At 36.8% G+C, this 27,594-nt stretch overlaps 1 protein-coding gene and 1 long non-coding RNA gene across 3 annotated transcripts in view; one reads left to right on the forward strand and one right to left on the reverse strand.

Moving 5' to 3' along the window:
- The window catches only part of SKAP1 (src kinase associated phosphoprotein 1), a 291,789-nt gene that overhangs the window by 148,271 nt on the left and 115,924 nt on the right, over positions 1-27,594 (reverse strand). The window lies entirely within an intron of this gene.
- On the forward strand, positions 1,136-14,416 carry LOC122442594. The gene is made up of 2 exons (XR_006269671.1): positions 1,136-1,304; positions 13,920-14,416. It is a non-coding gene; the product is annotated as an uncharacterized LOC122442594 (long non-coding RNA).

The raw sequence follows: 27,594 nt of genomic DNA on the forward strand, positions 1-27,594 counted from the left end.
TGAGATCTGTGCAAATTATATATTGTACATGTCATAAATAACAAACAAGTAACTATGTGCTTTTGTATTCAATACACAAATATATTTAATGCTCAGATATTTTCTCTATATAGAGGTCCACAAAGAAGCCTGGGGACATTTCTCTGTGCTCTTCAGAACTAAGTGTGGTGAGCAATTATCAGGAGTAATATATGTGTCAGTTTTTGAGTACACTATTGCTTCTAAACATTATTAAAAAACCACTACACAAAGATGATAAAAGGTGGATTAGTCACCTAAACGCCTATAAACGGAGATGTAAGGTCAGAGATATTCCCCTCACTCACCCTGTTGTCTCACACAGGGTTGGCTGGTCACAACTCATACCCTGGTGTGCGCGAGGCATACACCGTGGTTCAGAGTTAATACTGGGGACTGGTTCACAGGCTCACAAGTCAGATTTTAAGACATAATAATGGTGATGTCTATGATACTATTCTAATGCTTTATTTTGTTAAAATAATTCTTCATTTTAGGAATAAGTCAAGTAAAGAAGGAACATGGAGTCAGTTTGAAATCTACCTCAGAGTTCACCTCAATCGGTGAACAGTGAATGCTCTGACAATGACATTCACAACAGCATCGCTGCTGGGTATTCCTATAATTTGCTCTCTATGATCGTCCCTTTAAACAAAAAGCTCTGTACTCAGCATGCAAAGAAGTTAGAAGTGGGGAAAGGAGGGGGAGCCACACATATAAGAAGAGCGAGGGGAAAAAACTGCAGATCAATCATTTATAATTAACAAAAATCCGATTGGTGCTTTAAATAGAGATCAATGTGTTCCAGGCTGCCTGGATTGTGGGGATGTATTCACCTTCTCGTAACTCTCCAAGCAAGCTGTCACACCTACAGAATCACCATTTGTTTTCTTAACAAAGCTTCAGGGGGCGCCAGGCTCTCATTGAAATTTCATTAATCTAATGGAGTAAAGTCCTATAGAAAAAAATCAAATTCTCGTTGGACGAGATGCTACCTGGGAAAGATAACCTCTGTTTGAACTCTCAGACTCGGATCGCTCTGCTATTAGTCTGAGGAAACAGACAGCAACAACGCTGATTACAGCCACCGGCCTCAACAATTTTTTTTTCTAACTAGCAATTTCGAGAGCAAGTGCCACAGTGTCAGCTAAAGAAACACAACTGCGGGTTTTCTGCAGAGCGAAATGGTTCTGAAATGTCACTGAATAGCTCACAAAGGATGCCAGTCTATGACAACAGAGACATAAGCATGTAGGAGAAAGGGCCCACACAACCTCCTTTCAAAGGTATGTTGTTTACATGCATGTAATTTGTGAAACCCACAGCTATTCAGTTCAGGGATTTCACAGAAGTCTAAACTAAAATCTGTTTGGAAAGCAGTAGAGAGATTCTTCCAAGAGTCACAGAAGGCTGGGGGTGGGGAGATTATGATGTATTCACATAAATAGGTACATACATAGTGGTTGAGAGTCTTCAAGTTTCCAAGACATCAGTTTTAATTGTTATTTGGTGATCATATTTTGGCAACACCTCCAAGTAATTTGATTCACAAGTGTGCAGATTGGCCCAAATATGTACATGTAACAACATTTGAAAGGCGATTCCTCATGTTAATTCCTCAAAATTCCTTCCAGGAATGTCCCCATGGCTCATCTGATGCTCACATGGCAAGAGTATAGGATGGGTCATGTACATGGTAAAAGGGCCAATATGACTAAAGCTGCATCTATCCCAAACTAAAATCATTCTTCATGCTGCTTGTTTTTTCCCCTATTTAAACATCTATTTTTAAAGTTTAAATGACTAATAGCCCAGAGGCTTTAGGTGCCCTGTACAGAGTCCAAAGAGAAAATGAAACAACCTGTAGAAACCCCACTGCTAGGCTCCTATGTGAACACTATGCTTTTAAAGAAGCAACTGGGCTAAACGAAGTAGACTTTAGCCAGGCAAGATCACAGCCAAGTTCAGCACTGCTTTCTGATTCCATCAGCTCCGAGGTATGGAGGTGATTGTGCAAACCTTATTTGTGTTAAAGGAGAAAACCAATCTTACTTTAAAGTAAAAAGAAGCAAGTTATTTGGATGAAAACTACAACTTATGTTTATTTTTAAAAAAACAAGGATCTAAAAATTGTAGTACATAATAAAGAGAAAAAAAAACAATATTTTGAAAAAATATACATCCTAAGTAACAACTGAGATAACTGAAAAAATTCTGAGTCTATCTTTAAGATAATATTTTTATTTTACAAAAAGTTTATTGCTTTTCACCTAGGTCATATAAAGCTTACTGCAGGTCTGCAGGTCAGGAAATATCTTATTTCCAAAGTAGTTCACAGGAGTGAGTCACTTCCTATTATATATTTTCTCCATTACTCTGTTTATGGGTAAATATTTTTCTACTTGGGATAGATTTAATATTTTTTCTTCTGGGTCTAAATTTATCCACAAAGACTTAGCTTGTGTTCATACATAATTCCTTTAATTTCCTGTGTGAGATCCACCTGTAGAATTATACTTCCTGCTCTCTATCTACATCCCATTTAAAGATGCCACTGAAAGTATATAAATTTTTAATTCTAAGCAACAGAAAAATGGGTAAAATAACACATTGATGTGTCTATGTGTATGTATTGTTTATATAAACATATGTAATATATGCAAATCGATACTCACAAAAAGTTTACCTAAGTTAAGATTATTCAAATTGATCCTGGGAACAAAATAATACACCTTTTCTAGGCATTCATCCCTACTATAGAGACGGAGAAAGAAAGATTGTGAGAGGGAGACACACACATTCAGATGAGCCTTCAGGGAATTGTATGAACTTTTGAACCAGAGGCGGAGAGCCAGAGCCCAGCCTGTTCCCACTTTAATAAACATTTTTTTTCTTCAATTAATTAAGGTTTGGAAAGAAAAAAAACCACAGAAGAGAAGTAATTTAGCATGCAACGCATACTTTACAGATGGATCCTACCTTCGGATGCTTATTAAATCTATGCATGATTGCGCTGGAGAAAATTAATTGCATTGTTTCTCACTATTCAAAAGGGGGTTGCAAACAGCTCAAAAATAAAAAGGAAAATGAAGCAAGGTTGTTGTTGTTGTTGTTTAAAAAAACAGCAACAGTATAAAAGGAATACTTTCAAAGTCCTAAAACAATACCTACAATTGGCCTAAGAGCACAAAAAATTCCTTTAACATTTTTTGCTGTTTCAAAATACTGTGTATGTTGCCAGAATATACATATCTATTTTAAGTTTACACATATCCTGGCCTCACTAAAATTTCCTACTCAGTGGCATTTGAACTATTCAATTAAGTGGTGAGTTTTTGTTCAAATCCTGCTGTGAAGAAAGATTTACATGAGCAGCTGGGAGTACACACTAGCACACATTCACTGTATCTCGCTTAGTGGGTATTTTCTCCATTCCAGTCTTTGGAAAAAGTGATAAATTCCTAATTTGGGGGAAGGGGAGAAAATATAAAATATTAAGAATATGGGTAATCATTTGCAATTTTATCAGCTTTAATTTTGGGAGAAAAAAAAAAACTCAGATGCTTCAGAAACTCTGGTCATTTTTGCCTTTCTCAAGCACTGCTAGTGGAAGTTGAACTGTAACCTCTCTCTTAGACTGTCCTGAAAATGACCTTCATCAAACTTGAAAGGACTACTCTCTGTCTAAGGAGTTAGAAGAGCCATTAATTTTCCTAACTCATTCATTTCCAGATTAAAAAAAAATTCCTTGTGTTACTTCATTGCAGATGCTCCTTTTGATGTGACCCACCTTGTTGTTGACTTGACTAAAAACATTTCACTTAGAACTTCTAAACTTATTTGATTGCATGACCCAAATAGATGGTGGTTTTATTTTATTCTTCCCACTCCAAGTCTATAAATCAGTCTCTCTAATCCCTGGTTAATGTGTATAATTATTTTAAAGTATTTATCATGACACAAATTTGGCTAAGAGTAACAAACTAAGGACATACCATAAATAAATGAATCTGTCCTATGTATAACAGAGTTTGTAAGATATGGGAAAAATATAGATATATTAACATTGGGATTAGTTTATATAGTGCCTTTCACCAGAAGGTCTCAAACAACAATATAAATGACCTCATAAATAATTATAGCTTTTAAATCCCTAGTTAGGAATGGAACAAAACAAGATCCCATGGTGAGACAGGTAGAGCAAAACTTCTAAGACAAGTATTCAGCTTTTGTTCCCTTGCTTTACCTCTTAAAGTCAGATCTACTACCCTGTTAGATCCTCAACCAATTGAAAGTAGGGTCTCATCATCATGCCAAAACATCTGGTTCAGTTCAGGCACTATTTAATAGAGAAAAATCTATGCTGCTGTGAGAAACTCCAGTCAAAATGGAGCCAATGCCTTGTGTTGGTATAATTTTTCTCGATGTAACACAACAGTGTGTAGTACCTATGTTACGGATTGGTAAAGAAAACAGACAGGAATATATCAGCTTGGAGCTCCAGAACATTATGATTACAAAAGACAGTTTAACTGAGGTATTAAAAACAGGGCCAAAAAAAAAAACAAAAAAAAAACCAGGGCCAGAGTCAGAAAGGACAGGGAAGCCTGGTGTGCAGCATTTCATGGAGTCGCAAAGAGTCGGATGTGACTTAGCAACTGAACAACAACTTAAGTGAAACCACGCTGATAGGTATGAAATACCTGAATACTATAGGTAGGAAAGAGCCTAAGAAGGGAGATTTCTTAGTTCAAGGCACCCAAAAGATCTCTTCTGTTTTCTGTACTCCAACACTGAGCAACAGGCTGACTGCAACCTACACCTGTACATTTGACCTATCTCTTTATTACAGATTCTCTCAGCTGCTTCAATATTTACCTTTTAAGTTTCCCCTGGAATTACCACAATCCTCCCCACCTCAAATAGCAAGCATTGCAAATGAAAGTGCTGTATATCATCCCTAGCCGCTGGTCATATACTGTTTTGGGACTTCCTCTATTAAGGACTCCATCACATTAGGGTACTTTATCGTCTTTCTGCAGAAGTTCCAGAATGAGCACCAACAAGCAACTAGTCAGCAGCTGCTGGCAGAGCAGTTTTTGTAGTACAAGTGACTCTGGCCTTCCTTGGATCACTTCCCATTGAGTATGTGGAAGAGTTTATCAAACTCAAGATATCAAAAGCACAAAATAAGTCTAGGAAAGTAGATGATTAAACTCACTTTCAAGAATCCAAGAGTTCTGAATATGTTTCAGATTTTTAGATACCCACTGTAAAAATGACAATAGTTAAAAGATAAAAATTTAAAACTCTTAATTGACTTAGTTTTTATTTTATATTTCTTACAAGTGTTACAATGAGTACACTATTCTCCTGGAGCAAAGAGCTCACCGGTGACTGGGGAATTAGATCAAGACATTATACTTTGATTTAGCAAAGCTCTGTATTCATTTATTATATGGGATCCTGTTTTCCTGAAAGAGTTAAATTCCCTCTATAAGGTAAAGAGCTTAATCACTCTGGGATGAGATATTTTTTCTATTTTCCAACGCAATTACTCTTTGTCTTAAATCTAATTGAATTCGCTTTCCATGTTAGTGGGGGAAGGGAGGTAGGTAGGAGAGATGCTGCATATGTTAGAAGACAAATAGTGTAAATTGCAGACTTTTTGATATAAAGGATTTTTCAAAGACAAAATATTGTGTTCTGATAAAAATGTTTAAATGTTCAGTGTTGCTGTGGGTGGAGATCTGGGCTATTAGGAACTGGATTTCTTATATGGAGAACATTAGGGACATTGCATAAAGAGCGTTCAATTTATAAATTATAAAGTATCTTGGGATTCTCTGTGTGAAGAGCATCATATAAATATGAGTATTTTCACCTCACGTGGGCTATCACAGATTGTTGACATCTCAGCAAAAATGTATTTCAGTAGTCAGCATGATATATACTCTTCTGTGGATTTGATTTTTTTTGCCATCTTCTCTTCCCTGAGTTGTAACATGGAAGGAACATGTTGGCTGATTCTTTTCCCTTTTCTAAAGTTCTTGACTCTCATTTGTCTTTGTAGTGTCAGAGTATAGCATTTGCCTCTGTACTCATAGGCCATACTATTAAAGGAAGGGAACATTTATCTTGGATCTATCTGGGATAGTGTTTTCCACCCTCAGGGTTTCTGGTGTCTAAGGAGGAAAACCTCCAGGTATCATGGAAGAGGGGGAGAGAAGGTGGCAGTCACTCTGTGGCATGTTAAGAAACACTGTAGAAACAAGAGACTACTATTATCTCAAGGTTCTTTGGAGGTTCTTTAGGATATGACAAACACATACATGTATAGTCACATTTTTTAGGGTTCAATTTGACAAATTCTTATTGAATATCTACCACGTGCTGAAATCTGTGAAAGATACAAGAGTAATTAACCTGTGAAAGATACAAGAATAATTAAGATACCACTCCTGCCCTGTGGGAGCTCATAACCTTTGGAGAAGCCAGCACATGGTAAGTAACATAATGCAAGGCAAACGGTGGTAACAACTACAATAAAGGCATTGATCAAGTAAAACATAAGACAGGGAGAGGATGAGGCTACCTTGGAGCAATTAGGAAGCCATGTAGAGAAGATGAGCAGAGCCTTGTAGGATCAGTGCACTGTAGGCGGCTGGAGAAGATGAGAAAGGCATTCTAGGTGGAAGACACAGGGCTGGCTTTGGGGAATGATGAATAATGAGGCTGGAGTGTAGGGCATGAGATTCAAATGTAGGAGGTAAAATGAAAAGTACAGATAACTTGTATTTCAGATCATGCTTTCAAATCCTCTTCAAAATAAGGTGAGATTATGAAGCTGCGGTATAACTAGACAACAGTTCTTAATGATGAGTGTTCTTAGCCCATTATCCCCTTGTATACTCAAGAGGTTCTGGCTTCACTAGTTTGGTTCCCTCCCAGGCCTGCTCTCAACCATGAGGACTCTGCCATTCTCAGACAAGTGTCTTGGCCTTTTGTGATGCAGTGTTGGGAAGAATAAGAATGAGATGAGTTTGAAAGGGCAAAGGCCACTTGGATAGATAGTAGAGGACAGATAGCCAAAAAGCACTCTCCACTCCTGAGAATCAGGAGGAACACAGCTGGACAGTAGGTCTGAAAGAGTTCAAGGGCAGGAGAGCAAGAGGCTTCAGGGAGCTGTGGAGATTCTGAGAGGGGACAGTGACCTTGTAAAATATACTGCATGTATATGCAAGGACTGAAATGTTTACTCTTATTGTGCTTCTGTGAATGTGATACCGCTTCAGGACTGGGTCTGGTGTCAACAGGGATGATGGTAAGCAAAGATTCAGGACAGCTCAGCATGAGAACATATGTGATTTTCTGGAGACTGGAAGTGTGCCTCACATTATACCGGAGAGAGCTATGATGGCTGGAAGTGGATCAGGAGCTCTTTACCATTTCATTCTTCCATGAATTCTCCATTTAATGTTTAATGCTTGTTGAATATATTGAAATGATTCTTACTGTATATTAATTAATTCTTTTCGTGACTCTGTCATGCTTTAGTGGCTGCCCTAAACTTCCATTCTCCATTTCCATAAGCCCAGGGTCAGTCCCTACTCCATGCTCTTTACTCTCAGCAGATGGCCTTGCCCTCCCCGGCTTCCAGGTAAAAATATCTCTGCATCATTACCCCCCTCTATCTTTTAATTCCTTTCTCTAAGAAGTAAGTGCCTTACCTTTTAGTTTAAGACTGATTCTTGAATAGTATTATACAACCTACCTCCACCTTTTCCAGAACTACCTGTTCTTTCTTATTTTCCGGAAAATTAGCTCAGATCTACCTTCTCCTAAAACAAAAACAAAAGAACCAAAAAAAAGTTCCTCTTCCCCTCTTCCTCGCTACCACTTATCCCTTCCCTTATTTTCGGCAACCAACTTTTTAAAAGTGCCATATACCCACAGTCTCTAGTTTCTCAGTTTGCATTTGCTCCTGAATCCCTAAAATCAAACTTCTACTTTTACTAATCTACTGAAACTGCTCCTCAAAGAATTAGCAAATAACTTCTTATTTTTGTTTCAACCATCCTTGTCCCTCCCTAAAAATGCCCCACCCCATATCTAAAAATACACAAACATGGAGGGAGATTGTTAGTCACTCACCTTTATATCCCCTCAACATGTAGCATTATGCCTTGTCTATGGTAGAAACTCCATGAGTATTTAAATTGAATCTGGATTTCTTCAGCCAGTCTCACTGTCCCCATGACTCCTGATATTCTCTGACCATGTCAGGACACTAGGAATGGTTTCAGATGCTACAGCTAGTATCAGGGCATGCAGCTTTCTCTAATAGTTTAGAGAATTAGGAAACATCTCATTCTCAATTGTCAACAACAAAATTATTTTAAAATTCTCGTATGTCGGAAAATATAATAAAAATAACATGTGTTATTTTGATTTTGTTGCTAAAATATACAAAACAAACATATACATGAAATGTATATCATGATGATCGATGGTAGTGATCAAGAACTCAAAAATGAAGAATTTGAAACACAGAGACTTGCCAGACTTATCAAGTGGCTGTTGATTCAAACATAAACCATGTTGTAAGATCTTGTAAGGTATTATGCAATAAACCCTATTTTCCCAGAAAGCTCTACAATGGCTGAGACACAATACATACTAAAATATAATCAGAAATAAGCCAGTCACTACTAATACACTGATTGACACCTTCAGTAAATAGGCTTCTTTTGTGCAGAGGGTACAAAAACAAATATTCGAATCCAAACATGTAAGGTTAATCAATGGGACGTGGGAACACTTTTTACATCTGTATTTCCCTTGAGTGTCTTGTATGGAATTTCACTAACAGGAAGTTCTCCCATCTCTCACAAACTCCTCCATACACTGAGAACTTTTAGGAACAGTGATAAACAGCTCAAGAGTCACACGGCTTCTTGGACACAAGTATATACTGAGGTTACCGACCACTTCTCTGTCCTACGTTGCTGCCCAGCTAATTGCATGCAACATGAAATGCCTAAGAAAGCCAGCAGAATCAGCTTGTTACAGTTGTTTACTTGAAGCATTCCTTTAGAATAGGCCTACCCCCCAAGAATGTAAAGAATCCATGGGTCCTGCACAACGTTCTAATGCCTCAGTCGAAATCCATTCTCTTTGTCACTATTTGGTTCAACAGTTCAGGTAAACAAACATTCTGGGAGCACTTACCCTACAACAGGCACTGTGCTAGACCTTCAGGGAGTCAGAATCCAGTGCAGGATAGAGATTTGTAAACATAGAATTCCAGGACAATGCTGGCAGTGATTTGAAGATTTCAAATCACAGGGATACTTTTCTTAAAAGGTGAACTATATTTGGGACAATTCTGTATTTAAGGTAAAAGTCAATATTTATCTTAAAATATGGAAATGCCCAAATTTAAAATCTAAAATTTAAGGTTTTAAGGATCATTTAAATGTTAATAGAATAAATTAATGAGAGCAAACTAAAAGAAAAACATTGACGAGTCTACTCACTGAACAGATTCTTCTCAAAGTTCCTTAAAGGCAGTAAACATTTTTATACAACAGTAGTAGGGGCAAGAAAATATAAGAGACTCACTCCAACTAGCACCTGTAAATAACATCTTTTGGTTACACCAAAAAGTTACCAGATAGGGGGACATCCAGTACAACTGTCCTGTGACACTGTAGGGAAGGGGATCTCCTTATTACAAAACTGTTTTCTCTTTTTAAGGCTCTCTTGCCCTAGATATTTTCCTAGATAATATTATATTTTATCTCAACCCTTTCAAAGAATCTGTAAACAGTCTTTACACTAATGCCTGTGTAATCTGTCAAATAATACTCTGGAGTATTAGAAATATAAATAGATGAGAATTTTACTCTCAAAGAGCACTTTATTCATCTGGTTTCACTACAGCTCTATGACAAAAGTTGTTGAGTGAGTATACCAAGACCATACTGAACACTCAAACAAATGAGGCAGACTACTTTTGTTCATGTGCCTTCAATTTTGTGGCTCCAGAACTATGTTATTTAGAAAATCTCTATATGTGATAAAATCTTTGTGACAAAATGTCTATAAAAGACAGAGGCTTGCTATTTCCCTGGTGGTCCAGTGGTTAAGAATCCCTTTTCCAACGCAGGGGACATGGGTTCAATCTCTGGTCGGGGAACTAAGATCCCACATGCCATGGAGCAACTAAGCCTGAGCACCACAATAGAGAAGGCCATGCGCCACAACTAGAAAGCCCATGTGTTGCAACTAGTGAACCCACGCGCTCTAGAGCCTGTGCTCCACAACAAGAGGAGCCTGAGAGCCACAACTAGAGAAAACCTATGTGCCACACCAAAGACATAGTGCAGCCAAAATTCTAAAAAATAAAAATAAAGTATACAATAAAAAAGACATAGGCTTAGGGAAAACCTTCAAAAATTTGACTCCAATGACCATTTCTAAGAATGAAATACAATTCTCTGAATTTGTCATACCTAGGACATGTACAGAGTTATTAGACAATAAGGAGATATTTTCTTACTATATATAAAATAAATTGTCAATGTTTAGGGAGCTGTACAGCATACAGCTCAGTAGACTATTCAGGAGTTTGACTGCTAAGGTTGTAACTGAGGATGTAGAAACAACATTATACATGACATTTTATATTTTGCTTTTATCACATTACTTAACCAACACTAAGGAAACAGAAGTAAACTTTGGAATGTTTCTGAGCTTTAAAGCTAAAAGAAAAAAATAAAAGAGTTTTAAATTCACAATCAGGTACATTACTTGATTTTAAAGGAAGAGATGACATGCTTTATCTATCATAATACCAAAGTATCATACAATTAAAGAAGTTATGAGTTAAGCGTATGGATCCTGTGTGTGCTCAGTCACTCAGTCGTGTCCAGCTCTTTGTGTCTCCATGGACTGCAGCTCGCCAAGCTCCTCTGCCGATGGAATTTTCGAGGCAAGAATACTGGAGTGGGGTGCCATTTCCTCCTCTAGGAGATCTTCCCAACCCAGGGTATGAACCTGTGTCTACCTGTATCTCCTGCATTGGCAGGTGGATTCTTTACCGTTAGCACTACCTGGAAAGCCCTATGGACCCCTACAAAGTACTTATTTTAGATAAAATGACATTTGTAAACATTTTGATATGTCTTTTGGAAAAACAAACTCTTAAATATAGATAAGGAAAAGCGGTCTCTACCCTGTTCAGTTTCTGGTACTCTCAAATAAGAGAGAGAAAGATATTTTGGAAAGGATTCCTTTGAACACTACAATTATAGCTAGGAGAATAGAAAACAATTTGCATAAGTAAAGAAAAAAATGCCTGGGGAAAGGATGGGAGGTTCTTACCTTTGGCTGCAAAAAATGATACAGAAGTTGTAGGAAGTGGTGTAGAAGACAGAGACAAGTTCACTGTTATTTCTAAAAAGTAGAGCAAGTGGGCTTCCACTGCATCATAAGGGACTTAGGCTGGACATTAGGACTACAGTCCCGATAGGAACAGCAATGAACATAAAATGACTTGTTAAAGAAGATAATGAAATCTGTTTCTCAAAATAGCAATTAGACAAAGATAATTCTTTACCCTTCTGAGATACAGTCTTTTTCAAAGAAAAGGGATAGATAAGCTTATTTTCCAAGGTAGCTTTCAATTCTTTAATTATATAGTGGTGAATCCAAAATGGTCATCCTACTTTTGAAGTTAGAAAGTTATGGAATTTAATGTAATTTAAGAGATCATCTAGCTCAATTCCTGTTCTATACATGAAGAGGCAGCACAGTGAAGTACAGAGGTTGCCACACTAGGTAGATCCAAGGGCCAAATCCCACCTACCCTGTTTTTGTAGGGCCTGATAGCTTAGAAATTTTTTAAAAGCATTTCTAAATGGTAGGGGGAAGATCAAAATAATATTTCATGACATATGAAAGTTTATAAGGAATTCAAATTTCAGTATCTATAAAGTTTTCGTGTATAGCCACAGTTTATTTGCATATTATTATAGGTGCTTTTGCACTACAACTGGCACAGTCGTCACTCTAGAGACTGTGTCGTCTGAAAATCCTAAGATACAAACTACCTGGCCCGTTACAGATGCCTGGTACAGTGGATGAAGCACATAAGGTCTAAAGCTAGACTACTCAGGTGTGATACTGGAAAAGAGAGGGTGCCTCAGTTTTCTGAGCTGTAAACTGGGGACAACAATGGTATTTACCTAATAGGGTAAATACTCCCCAGTTTACAGGGGAGTTGTTGTGAGAATTAAGTGAAAGTGCTTAGATATTAATGACTGGTATAAAGTAAGAATTCAATAAATATTAGATATCTTTATTATTACATATAAAGAAACCCTGGCCCACAGAGATAAAGTGACCCCAAGCTCACAGAATTTGCTAGAGGCAGACTGGAAGTATTTTCTGATTCACCTTGCTTACATGATGTTGTCTTTTAAAATTTTCTATATTGCCAGACCAAGTAAAACATTTTCTGTGATTTTTTTTTAAAACTACCTCAAAGCCACTTTAAATGGGAACTTCAGTTTCATCAGACCAGTCACCTATCAATCCTGGTACCTAAAGTGACCTAAAGGCAACTTGTGGAACATTTGAGCTTTAGTTTTCTACCTCAGACCTCTAGAAATTAAGATTTTTCTTTATGCTTTCTAAAAAGGACAACAACAGAAGTCCCTTACAGCTTAAAATTAGTAAGTCTGTTCTTTTTAAAATATTTGCTGCGAAAACTTCAGAAGCAAATCACTGATCTGGACCTCAGAATTTGAAGGATAGCATATTATTCAATGAGCATTTCCGGTATAACACAGTTCATTTTCTCTTGTCACTTTTCCTCCTTATCAATTCTTGTATATAACCAGTACCATTCCAGGTTTTCCATTTTCTGTGAAACCTCTGAAGCTTAGTAGAATGTTTGTTTATAGCCCTGGATAACCACCTTTTCCAAGGCTTTGTTCATAAGATGCCTTTCTTCATTAAATCCACTCCCAAATGGTCACTCCATTATGCCATGCTTCCTTGTCAGTGGTATACAATTTTAAACAATTATACATTTGTCACTGCTGTCTAATTGTTCTCTAGTTTTTCTCTTTCTAAGTAGTACATCCTTTCTTGCAAAACTGGAATTGTTTAAGACCATGCCACTTTTTTTTTAAATATTACCCCACAGTACCTAGTTGAAGTTATTTACATATGGTATTCAACCAGTGCTTCTTGCATTAATAAATGAATATCCATAAGTATATCCTATGAACAGAATTTTAGCTTTAGTGATGAATAAATAACACCTTTAAACTACCAAGATTGTGAAAGTAATAATTTGTTAGCACATAGATTTAAAGATAAATCAGCAAAATTAAAACAAATTAGAAGTATAAAAGTACCTAATTAAAGTGGAGACTACAACTCACAATAGAGAAGTTAACTCTAGATCCTTAATGTTTACTTCTTTCAGATATATTAGCTCTATGACACTGGAAAATGTTATATCTGATGTGGATACAGTGGGCATTGGTAAAAACTAGCCTAAGTATTTTTTTAATATTGAGATTCCACACAAGAATAATTTTCATCTGTGTGTATAACATACCTATAGCAACATTACTTAATATATGAGTATGTGAAGTATATTTTATTACAACAGTAGACAAGCAAACTGAATGTATCCCAGGAAGGGGTCTTTTCCATTAACTTTTATAAAGGCTTTCATTTCAAACTTTCATTAACATCTGACAAGCAAGCTGAAAAAGCTTTGCTTAGAGCTTAGGTTAGGGGCAAAATGCATTTTGGTAAAACTACTCCAAGACTGGCTATGCGAGAATATACTAATTTGTTTTGTTTTGTTTTGTTTGGAGTGTGGAGAAAAGAGAGAGAAAGGGAGAGAAGAGTCATGGACCCTACTTTGTGGTTGCCATGGAGGCAAGGTCAGCCTTCCACACTTGGATCTACCAGCAGAGTTCAGACAGGTCAACGTGTGACCGGCTCAGGCCCTGGGGTTAAAAGTTCAAGCAGCGATGGAAAAACCAATATGTCCACGCAGAGTATGCTGTACAATTTATTTCAATTTACATCAAGCCATGCATATAAAATTTAGATAAATTCCATTCAAATCTGATGTTGCCTGACACACAATGTATGCAAACAGATGTCTGTGGGGCTTTTTCTGTGCTTTAGAAAACAACATTAAATTTAAAAATATGTCTCTGGGATTTCTTTATTGAATTACAAAATGAACATAATTTTAACTTAAATGTTTTCTTCTTTCTTCCAATTTTTTTTGTGGAGGTCTTAATAATTTCTCAGTTCTCAATCTACTTGATGTCATATTAAAGAGGATAATGTATATTTACAACTACTGCTTCAGTATTATTATAGTTATAGATTCTATTTATATCCCTTACCACTTTCCACAAATATTTCGTGATTGATATTTCTGATTTATCTCTGGCTTCCACCCTCATCTCCTTTGCTTTCTACTCAGAACAGAGCAAGGATCCTGGAGGCTGCTGGGCCGTCTGCCAGCCACAAGGTGGCTCCCCCTTCCCCTTCTCACAAACCAAAAGGGTGTACATCTTGGCTGAGTGCTGTAGGCCGACTAGGACTCAAAGGCTAATTAGGACATACAAATACCATTAGTTTTTATCATGAATTGAATGGATCACAACACAGACTCTGGAACAAGATGATAAAATGCAAAATTGTATCTTTAGATACAATTCAGAAAGAAAAGACAAGACCATTGTGTCCTGCCTAATTTCTCTTCACCTGTCCTTTCAAGGGTACAACTGACTAAGCTTGGGGCAAAATAAGAAAAATAATAAAACACCCTCAAGGAATCTAATTTTCTTGTCAAAGAACAGATCCACAGACTAGACGGGGCCACTTTTTAAGAATAGTATATAACTTATTCCCACTCAAACTGGACCCGCATTTGGAGTAGGAAAGGCATTTACATTTTCTGGTTCCAATAACTTTCCCACAGGAAGTTTTCATGGGGACTTTGAAGCACTTTCTTAGATGTCCCACATCATGTCACAGATGAAGAACAGTGATCTCTAATACTGCAAAGCTTTAAAAGGTATAGAAATAGTACATATTTACTTCTTGTTACTTAGGAAGCAAGATCCGTGTTTCATAAATATGATTTTTACAAAATACATCATAATTTTCTACAGATGAAATAAGCATAGACAAATAATTTGTTCTATTACATGGAAGGTCTTTTTAAAAATCTGAGTCCTAATTTCTCAAATTTTCCATTTTCTTTTCTGGGGAAAAGCTATTTGAACAAGTTTCATTTTCCTCATCTGTAAAATAGAGATAAAAATGGGACGTATTCCTCATGGAATTTTTGTCAGGATTAAATGAGCTAATATATGGAAAGCATTTAAAGAGAGTCCTTGGTACATAATAAGAGCCATATAAATGTTTGCTGTTATTATTATTATTTATTTGAGCCCAATACCTCCTTGTTTGCAACTATCTTGTGACACAAATATTTGTGAAAAATGAACTTTCATGGATTTTGTAAAGACACGAAGAGTGTAATTTTCTAGATACTTGAATGCTCTCTGATCATGGATAACTTATGATGTCTAAGTTTTTCTTCCTCAACAACTTAAAAAAAATAAGTGTTTCTTTCTACTTTATGATATTGCTTTCAACATGACACAAAAAAAATAAACTACTGGTTTCTAACTCTCAAGCTTGTTTTAGATAAACTTTAGCAATTGCATCATTTTACTAATGCAAACAACCATAAGTGATGGTTCTAATAACTTGGTTACAATAGTCATTTTGTACAAATTTTCATTTTCTTTTTTATCTATATTTTAAAAGCTTCAATATTCTACTCATGCTAGAATATAACTTTGTTAAGCTTCTTGTTAAACTTAGAACATATGAGTCCCCTGCTTCTAAAGTAAATAAACATTTTGAATTCCCTTGTAAGCACTGCCTTGACAACTCTCAAACAAATTTTCTAAGGGTACAAATGATATCCTTAAGGTGACCCACAGTAATTCAACCATGAGCAAAAGTTTATGTGGACGTAAAATCCTGCATTCACATAAATCCTTGTTTGTATAAGGAAGGATCTGTATAGATAGATGTAAATAAATATGTATGTATCTGCATGTATATATACATATAGGTCCACATGTATGCCACCCACATATATTCCAAATAGATGGAAATACATATTTAGAGACCAAGTGTGATAAGCAAATCAATTTTCAATAGCCAAGGGAACGAGTATGACGTTTTTTAATACCTGCTATACTGTCAAGCAACCCTTTATTCTTTATTATCTCTGTCAGCTACTACTGGGTGCCTAGTAGACAAATGCTAGTCCTAGTCCTGGTCATTTATTTCTATTTGGAATTATTTCAAGCCTAACTCTTTAGAACTGCTTGAAAATGCTGTTCTGGTGTGTTGGCCTTGCACCCTCGAGTGAGAACTGGAATTAGGCGGGGTAGAGAGGAATCCATTTCCAGAAACAATTTGGCATATTTTTTTGAGGGAAGCCTGCCTTGGCTTTGACCACATTTGCACAAATACGACTTTGAAAGACCCCTTTTCCATTCAGAGCTATATGCATGTACTACCATAAGCAGTGTCTTTTGTTGCCAGAAGCAGTTTTTGCTGCATGCATCAACTTTCCCCATATTCTTAGCAACTCTTTCTTTTATGCCAGTTTCAGACATCAGTTAACAGAACCCCCTAAAGAACAGATGTACTGAAGAAATGCATCAATTTGTTATTTGTTACAGTTTGGGGGTGTCTGTCCTATGGGTTTTCTAGCCAAGGGCTTATAGGTTTCCCAAGAGAAATTTACTTTCATGAGAGAAGAAAATTGAGGCAAATCACTGCTGTTAGACCCTGAAGTCAGAGACACTGGTTTGTTGTCCTTCTGTACATGTGAAGAAAAAGCCCACAGTTACAGAAACAGTCATGTTTCAATCCATCTCTCATTCTTTCCCAGTGTGAAAAATTACAAATGAAACTAAATTTTTCTCTGTCAATAGAATGTGTATGATTACAGCTGTTCATATTTTCATTCTAATGAAGGGCTGCACATTTAATTGTAAGATTTATTAGATACTGTACATTGCTGTGTATATGCAAAACAGTTAATCGACATCTAAAATGCTGGTTGTTTATTCTGACATTAATGATCATATTTCTTAATTTGAAACAAAAAGCATTTGGGTAAAATATATTTTTCCTCTCCAAATAAGAAATTAATAAATTCAATGTAAGAAATAAAAAGGGCTGGAGAAAAAATTTCCTGATTTATGTATGTGAGGCTGGGGAAAAAAATAAAGATGCTTAAAAAACGTCCATAATCCCCCATTCTGCTAGAAACAAGAGAGTTGATTGCCAGCTTTGTTTGATTTCACAGAGATCTCATACGAGGCTGGGTTCATAAACAGGTGAAATGATGGAGTTTATTGCAACGCACATCAACACTGAAACTAAATAACTGTGTTGCCATCTCAGTCCCGCTGAAAGACGGATGGTAAACTTGACCTGCCGCTGGTACTATCCGATTGCCATTTTTTATTCCCCCTTCGCCGCCCCCCCAGGCTGAGCCACGTTGAGTAAATGCATGTGCACGGTCAGGTCAGGCCCCGGGATCGGGTGAAACTCGGTTCACATTTGCATACAGGCGGAGCCTCACAATGAAAGCCCATCTGTTCCCGTCTCGGAGTACAAATCGAATGTCACCCAACTCACTGCAAACGACAGCGGCATGGCCATTAGATGGAGGAACACTCAGCTCAGGTTACGGATATGGAACTGCTGATTTGGGTTTAAATACCTGATAACTGAAGACTTTTCATTATATGTGAACAAAGAATGAACTTTGAACTGCTCAGGAGACACCCTCTCTCTTCATTAGGCACCCCTCCCTAGTTGTACCCATTATTATTAATACTTAACTGCTATATATATATTTTTTTTCTTAACTGCTATATTTTACACTCTTATTTTTGTACAAAAATTAGCCTGGCTGAATGTCATAATGTCTTAAATAATTCCTTTATTTTATTTTTGGAAGTGGGAAGGGTAAGGGGTGGAGCAGAAAAGGATGTTGTAACTAGAAAATGAACTCTGAACTCTATATGCCCTCAAAGGTCATTAGTATCACGGCAATGTTGTTCCTTGAACTTCTAAATTTTACTAGGGTGGAAATTTTAGTTGCTAGAGTTAAACCAACATGTGAACTGCCCCAACCCTTTATTCCTCCCTCCCAAACCCATTCAGTCAAGTGAGGCACCTATCTCCTAGAATGTTCTCCAGTCACGGGCTTGTTTATTCCAAAACAATTTATCCCCAAACAGTTTATCAATCATGATCTGTCAGAGATTATTTTTCTGTTAAAGCTTGGCAAGTATCTTAGAGTTTATAGACCAAAATCATGTACATTCGGACACAAAAAAGATAAAGTTTTTGAAGAAGACACCAGGATAAGAAGCCTATCCAAGCATGGAACATGATAAACACAAGGAAATTCATTAGCAAAAATATAGGTAAGGCTTTCATCAGATACCTTCTTGTCCTGTATTATGGTAAGAGTCATGTACTATGAAAATCTAAGGAGGACACAAGCATCTGGGGTTTGGTTACTTGTGTTTATATTTGAAATATTTCTGTATTTTTTTACATAAATCACATTTAACATTTCAGTCATTATCCCAGAGCCCTAGTGCATGTGTGGTTGAGGTAGCTCCGGTGCAGAGGAGAGAAAACAGATTGGCTAGTTCTTTATTCCAGTTATGCTTCTTGGTTTCCAGTCAGTAATAGTGTCACTTTATAAACTTCAAATGTAATACCTGATTGGATGGAAAAAAATATTTTTTAACATATCTGCAAGAACTTTATTTGCCTTAAGCAATTATATACTTTTTTCCTTGCATATATGTCTCTTTATTAAAACACTAAAACAATCTTGAAGAATTTAACGTATTGGGATTATACATGGAATCCAAAATGTTTAAAGGGCACTGGATCTTAAAGGCCATGTCTCTTCAGCCAGGGTTTCTTTACCACTATGTGAAACTATGTTCTTATTGTTAGTCCTTTAAAAATAATACCAGGGTTAAGAAAAGATTTGAGAGTTTTTTCTTTTTTCATCCCATGCAAGAACTTACGGTCAACCTTAATGGAAGTTCTACATGCATTAAAAGGGAGAATAGACTCTTTGTTTCAGAAGAATAACCAAGACAAGGGTGAATTTTGGTTCCACTTTGTCAAGTTTAAGGGGAAACTGAATTCAGGAAGAGAGAGAAGAGTCAGAGAGAGAGAGAGAAGGAGGGCCCCAAATAACTTTCTCAGCTGTCTCCTCATTGCCTCCAATCTTAAAATATTTTATTGTTCTCTTGCAAACAAGTCAGGAATTTGCATTAGGAAACATGTGGCCATATGATCTCTTGGAGATGGTCTGTTTATTTGTATTCCATGCAGCTGGATGTCTTGTGTATGATCAACAACAAACCAGAAGAGACCAACAAGCAAGAAATACAATATTAGAGACATTCTTTCTGTCCACGTCAGGAGAAAATGCCCTATTAAGGAGGTATAATGGCTTTAATTCTATATCCCTGAAGGGACATGATTGAGAATGCTTCTACTTATTTCAAAATGACAAAATAACCTGTACAGAGAAATATTAGTTGTTTGGTTTCTTGTTATGCACTATTGATAGGGATGTGTGAACAGGAACCGAACCTTGAACTTAATTTCCCCTTTGAACTCGTGACCTTTGACAAGATTCCCCATGCGTTCCCCTTCAGACAAATTTCATCACAATTACAGTCCCTTCCACTTGAGTTAAAGATATATAATCATTGATTTGACCTAATTACCTGATACATCCCTTTCTTTGCAAGGTGAAAGCTAAATGTGTGAACAGAAGCTGACCCGTGAAGTTCTGATAACCAATTTTTATTCTAATTATCATAAAACACTTTCAGTCTTACTCTATTTTTCTCAAGTTTTCTTTTGGCCCCTTCCCTGAACCCACTATTCCTTCAAATTCAACAATGCCCCATAGGTTTCAAGCTGCTTGGCAACAGACCTTCGAATGCATTATGCACTACATGTTCAAAGTGTCATTTTTAAACAAAAAACTAAAGACTAACTCTGCATTAGAAGGTCGCCACTAATTCCTGTCTTTCATGAAAAAGTCTTCTGAGGAGATAAAAGAATGGAAACTAGAAAGTTCCCATAAGATTCTGAAATTATCTCACTTCTTAGTATCAATCTTAGAATCAGAATTAATGACTCTGATTCTCTCCTAATAATTTACAAACTTCAGGTTATAAAGTGGACACAGGAAATATCAACAGAGTTAGTATAATCAATTTAAACTATGGGGGATTATCTTTTTTTAAAGGGAAACTGTATGTGTATGTAGGAGGAGGTGTCCACTTAGTTTAGTACAATAAATCCCAAACAAAGACTTTAATAAGAAAGTTTAAATCATAGAAGACACTAAAATATTAAATGTGTGATTTAAAAGCAAAACTAGAGTTAACAGAAACTATATAAATTGACTTTATTTTTTTTCCATTTATTTTTATTAGTTGGAGGCTAATTACTTTACAATATTGTAGTGGTTTTTGCCATACATTGACATGAATCAACCATGGATTTACATGTGTTCCCCATCCTGAATCCCCCTCCCATCTCCCTCCCCATCCCATCCCTCTGGGTCATCCCAATGCACCAGCCCTGAGCACTTGTCTCATGCATCCAACCTGGACTGGTGATCTGTTTTACACTTGATAATATACATGTTATAAATTGACTTTAAAATGAATTTGTATTTCTCTCTACTTCAAGTTATATTTCTAAAAGGAGTAAACTGAAACCACAAAGTTTTCATTATCTTGTCTTTTTTTTTTAATTACCTTGTCTTAAAACAACTGAAAAATAAAGATGAATTGTAAAAAGTTAAAACAACAAAGAATAAACAAAGAAGAAACTATTTTATCTCTTCATGTCATAGTTTATATTCAAGGCATCATGTTTTCTCAAAAGGATATGACAGTCAATTTTCCTTTATGTCATGTTTGCGTCCTATCACTCCCAAAGTTTGTTAATAGACATTACAGGTGAAAGAGGGCAAAAGATCTGCAAAGAACACACCTCTGAGGTTGAATCACATGTTCTTTTTGCTGGAGTTTCTTGTGTCCTCTTTTCCAAAAGTTAAACAAATCTAAAAGAAAATGTAATCCTTCATCTCATCTCCATGATGGACCAGCATCTGAGTTTTAGCCTCAGCAATTAGTTTTAATTATACTTTAAACCAAAGGCCTAAGTAAGCAGCAAAGGAAAAAAAGTATGTAGGCAAACTTTGTAAGTAGAAAATTATCAAGGTGTGCAGTGAGGCAAAATTTTAAAATATTAACTTTTTATGATGTCAAGTGTAACTAGAATTGGACAGATATTACAAATTGAGCTGGAAGGTTCCCAAAATGCTGGGCCATTAAGTAGTTTCTCAAGGGTATAGCTCAAATCTATTTCTCTATAAGAGTACAAAAATTATAAAGAACTTGAGGAATACTTTGAAAATGCCTGTTTTCCACATCTACTTCTGCCCAACAGCTTGAGGTATAACCAAGGAAGTACCAAAGAGTGCCACAGAGTTTCCTTAATAAAAACTATATCTAAAAAAAAACAAACCTATATCTAGCCAGATGGCTGGGATTCATGTTAAAGTCATATCATTTATTTGTAAAAACATTGCTTCTAATTTTTGTTTGCCTATCACCAGGACCTTTATCAATATACAATAATATTAGCATATTAGGAACTCCAGGAAATAGAGAAATAATGTACTGATGCTGTGACAGAAATAATGGATTTGGCTTTATTCTAAATCCCTAGATAGCATTACTTTGAAACCCATCACTGTCAAAATGGATGGATAGCAAAATATAACTAAAAGAAACTGTGCTCACTTTCAGGTCAGAATTCTAGGCTTGAGGGGTAAATTAAAAAGTTGCACATATATTAATTTTAGTAATGACACAAACAGGGATAGAAAGGGAAAGAAATGCTGGAGTAGAATGTTCAGAAAAAAGGACAAATGTTATATCCTTGGGATAGGGGGTGGTGCTGTGAAATCACTCTACAGTTGAGATTCTTAATGTGGTATCTGGGAACATTCTAAAATGATATGCAAATATGCATGTGTGCTTGCCTGTGCATGCTCATTTTTATGGCAAGAAGAACCACTGCTACATAGTGATAAGAAAAGGAATAAAAGCCCACAAAAAATGATTATTACATTTCCAAAGAAAAGATGTTGGAAGTCAACAACAGCCACCATCATCTCTCACTCAAAACAGTGATTCTTAAACTTTTGAAATTGATTGCCTCAATTGTATATTTTTTATTAGACACAAAATATATTTATATTAATTTATAATTTATATACAGATAATATCACTAATCTGTTAATATTAGAAAACCTTAGCTTTATACACACACAAACACAAACAGTGACACACATACACACCCACCCACATATTCTAATATTTTTTCCTATCTTCTGTGGATCACCTAGTACACTTCATCTGGTCTCTCCCTTCTTCCACTACTATGCCCCTTATAACTAATTCTACAAAGAGTAATTAGAAAAATCTTTTAGAACTAACAATTATATCATACCAATCTCTGGTTGGAACTCATTAGTTCCTTAGTATAGCTTAAAAGGCTCTCCAGAATGTAGTTCTTTCTGTGTCTTCAACCTCATTCCCCCACTCTGCCTCACTCATTTAGCTCTAGCCATACAGGTTTCCAATCCCAAAGAATGTTCAAACTACCACACAATTGCACTCATCTCACACGCTAGCAAAGTAATGCTCAAAATTCTCCAAGCCAGGCTTCAACAGTACGTGAACCATGAACTTCCAGATATTCAAACTGGATTCAGAAAAGGCAGAGGAACCAGAGATCAAATTGCCAACATCTGTTGGATCATTGAAAAAGCGAGAGAGTTCCAGAAAAACATCTACTTCTGCTCTATTGACTATGCCAAAGCCTTTGACTGTGTGGATCACAACAAACTGGGGAAAATTCTTCAAGAGATGAGAATACCAGACCACCTGACCTGCCTCCTGAGAAATCTGTATGCAGGTCAAGAAGCAACAGTAAGAACTGGACATGGAACAACAGACTGTTTCCAAATCGGGAAAGGAATATGTCAAGGCTGTATATTGGCATCCTACTTATTTAACTTATATGCAGAGTACCTCATGAGAAATGCTGGGCTGGATGAAGCACAAGTTGGAATCAAGATTGCCAGGAGAAATATCAGTGACCTCAGATATGTAGATGACACCACCCTTACGGCAGAAAGTGAAGAAGAACTAAAGAGCCTCTTGATGAAAGTGAAAGAGGAGAGTGAAAAAGTTGGCTTAAAACTCAACAATCAGAAAACTAAGATCATGGCATCCGGTCCCATCACTTCATGGCAAATAGATGGGGAAACAGTGGAAACAGTGGCTGACTTTATTTTTCTCGGCTCCAAAATCACTGCAGATGGTGATTGCAGCCATGAAATTAAAAGACGCTTATTCCTTGGAAGGAAAGTTATGACCAACCTAGACAGCACATTGAAAAGCAGAAACATTATTTTGTCAATCAAGGTCTGTCTAGTCAAGGCTATGGTTTTTTCAGTGGTCATGTATGGATGTGAGAGTTGGACTATAAAGAAAGCTGAGGGCTGAAGAATTGATAATTTTGAAGTGTGGTGTTGGAGAAGACTCTTGAGAGTCCCTTGGACTGCAAGGAGATCCAACCAGTCCATCCTGAAGGAGATCAGTCCTGGGTGTTCATCAGAAGGACTGATGTTGAAGCTGAAACTCCAATACTTTGGCCACCTGATGTGAAGAGCTGACTCATTGGAAAAGACCCTGATGCTGGGAAAGATTGAGGGCAGGAGGAGAAGGGGACGACAGAGGATGAGATGGTTGGATGGCATGACCAACTCAATGGACATGGGTTTGGGTGGACTCTGGGAGTTGGTGATGGACAGGGAGGCTTGGCATGCTGTGGTTCATGGGGTCGCAAAGAGTTGGACACGACTGAGGGACTGAACTGAGCTGATGCTGGGAAAGACTGAAGGTGGGAGGAGAAGGGGACGACAGAGGATGAGATGGTTGGATGCCATCGCCGACTCGTCTGACATGAGTTTGGGTAAGCTCTGGGAGTTGGTGATGGACAGGGAAGCCTGGCGTGCTGCAGTCCATGGGGTCGCAAAGAGTCGGACACAACTGAACGACTGAACTGAACTGATACAGGTTTCTTAATTATTCTTTGAACACTTCAAGATCGTTTCTATCTCAAAGCTTTGCACTTACTTCTCGTTCTGCCTGGAATTCTCCTCCTTCAGATCCTTGCCTGGTTTGATATCACTTCATTCAGGTTTCTGCTCAGTGGCCCCCTCTTAGCACTGTCTCAAAGAGTCCCACTGACACCCTTTTCTTGTCACTTTCTATCTCTGTGCCTCCTGGTCTTTTTTGGTTTTGTTTTGTTTCAGAGCATTCACCATGGCCTGACACTATACTATATATCTCCCCTAGTAAAATGTAAGCTCCAAGTGGTGAGGGATTTTGACAGTTTCATCTATGTGTCCCCAGGAATCTCGTGTAAAGTCTAACTCAAAACCAGTCCTCTATGATAAATGAATGAAGAACATCAAAGCAACTGACAGACATTCCACCTGCTGTTCATTTGAAAATTAACCTGAAAAGAATGTTCACATGACAGAGACCTCCACACTTAGGTTGAACTATCAGCTAAAAATCAGCTCTCTCTTTTCTCAATTTTCCCAACACCAGAATCATATCTTCCTTATGATACCTATTACTGTTTCTTAGGTACCATCCTTATTTGCATATAGATCCTATCTCCATTAGTAGCTTCGGTGGGAAAAATCCCAACCTGACCCTTTATTTTCCTCCTTATCACATCCAACATGTAGCAAGTGCCCAGCCCCTGGACTGTGGGTGGGGCTGATGGTTATTACATCCCGGCTATGACAAATAGAGGTCAGGGCTCATGCAAGAGTGAGAGATGCCAGCCCCCTGGAGCCACCCTGAAGGATGATCCTTGACTCTACACTCAAACAGATGTTCATGGGCATTCATCTGTTGACAAGTCTGAATGAAGAAAAAAGACTCATGCTGGAAGTGAATCTATAAAAAATCACCAATTCCTTATATGATAATAGAGGAAAAAGCTAGCTCAATGTTGATAAAGGAATGATGAACACAAGTGGAGACTAAACTTATCAGAAAACCTTCTTTTTTTAGAGGTCAGTTCCTAAACAGAAGTAGAAATATCACAAATGTGGCATTAAAATAATAATGCTTAGTACAAATAATGTATTGAATAAACTTAAGAAATCAAGTTATGCAATAGGAACAATTTTAAGGATGACAAAACGAAAATGCTCAAAGTTTCAGACTAAGCAAAGTATAATCCTACACTTAGACCAGTAGGCTGGTCATATTAAATGCCCATAAAATTTTCCTTCTGAAGGAAACTCAAATATACTTGGAGACGAATAATTTTCACATACCAAAATTTAGATAAAACTTGAAAACAAATGACAGTAAGCAAGACAACTTAAAATTTCCAGATCTTATTAACAGTATCATTATCCATAAATTAAAGGAACTGTAATAAATAACTTCTTCAGATCTCTTCTTATTTGAATTACAAGAACTCAAGTAAGAACCTGAGTTTTTCAGGGTGCTTATGTTAAACTCTTATAAGACTAACTTAGAAAGTATCATAGAAGTCTGAAAAAACAGAGAGGCAATCAAAGACTAAAGTAGGAGGTAGAAACTGAAGTACCTCAAGAATAAGTGGAATTCAATCCAGAAAAAAATGCAATCAACAGGTCTGGGAGAAAAATAAATCAAAATGCCAGTATCCATAAAAAGGAAAAGTTGAGAAAGCACAATACTGTTAAAAGATCTCATGACAACAGAGAAGAGCAAGTAAGCCTGCAATAGGACACAATAGCAAAAATAACGATTTTTAGATTTTATATACAGCACCATATTCATACTGGCCTAGGAAGGTGTTCATGTTTCTATACTCTTATGTAGGAATTGCCATATTGAAACAGACCACTGGTCCATCTCTTTTGCCATGCTGCTCTGACAGTGAACAGATGTTCAGAGGAAAGGTCTACTCTCACCAACCCAAATCCAATAATACACCTAATGGTGCAACTCTATATCAAGAACATCATTTCTTTTTGACCTCAGATGGCAATTATCTTCTACCCAAAGCTGACTTACTTTGATTTCATGCTGGGTGGCCCACTTAAGAGGCCTCACTTAAAATGACATCAAGGCTGCTATTGTCATTCACTTGGTTTTTCTGATACACTAAACTACTTTCACAATTTGCTGACTCCACTATCACTATTAGGCTCTCAGAGGTGTGGAATCATGTAGGTATAATATAAATAGTTGTGTTTGTACTAGCAACTGATGATTTAAGAATTGTTTCTTTCATAAGATTTTCTATTATTGGCTTCAATGTTTTCAAAGACTTCAGTATTCCCAATTTAATATAAGTGATCATCCTGAAGTGGAGACAAAAAAGAAACATAAACCTTTAACATTTGAAGGAAATCATAAATATGCAGAGTGGTAACAATAATCTTTTGATAGAAATTCTCTAGAGCAAATGAGGTCTTGGGCTCTGTTTTGATGACTCTCTGACAGAGTGAAAAAGAGATAAAAGAAGTACACTGGAATGGCAAAAGGCAAGCAGGCAATCAGAAGTATGAAACCAGAGCTGTCTCTCAGTAGTTTCTGGTATTCTGCAGGTTCACATGTCCACTGCAGAATCACTTCAGTTATAAATCCCAAAGGTTCTCTCAGCTCCAGAGAATCTCCTTTGGGGAAGATATTTGCCTGCCATATCCCTTCTATAGTCCTGGAGGAGACAATTTAAGAATTAGAGCTAGAACAATATTTAAGCTAATATGAAAGAATAGGTGCAACTGGGAAAATAACGACAAGCTTGGAGACACCAATCATTTCCTCCATCAGTGTATCTGGGACATATGAAACCATAGCAGATAGTGGTGCTATACAACTTGATCAAAACAGGTACATTAACGTTCTGAATATTGCTTTGGAGATGGTTCTTCTCTTTTAATAAAAATTTGAAGCTTTGATAAGAAAGCTTATGACTAAGTGTCTAAAATATCCCTTATATGAAAACCATCTAATAAATGGACAAATAACCCAAGGTTGTCTAGTAATTAACAAGCAAAAAAACTGAGAAGCAAAATTATTAGGATATTTCATAAGAGATCCAAAGGTATACAAGATAAGCCATGAACAAAAATCAAGTCAAAAGGAAAGAAGAGTAAGTTTCCTATCCCCTGGAGTTCTTATTTATTTATTTTTAGCTATATCGTCAGGCTTGTGGATCTTAGTTCCCCAACCAGGGACAGAACTCAGACCTGCTATAGTGAGAGTGCAG

The sequence above is a fragment of the Cervus canadensis genome, chromosome 1, assembly GCF_019320065.1.
Source record: "Cervus canadensis isolate Bull #8, Minnesota chromosome 1, ASM1932006v1, whole genome shotgun sequence".
Taxonomy (NCBI): Eukaryota; Metazoa; Chordata; class Mammalia; order Artiodactyla; family Cervidae; genus Cervus; species Cervus canadensis.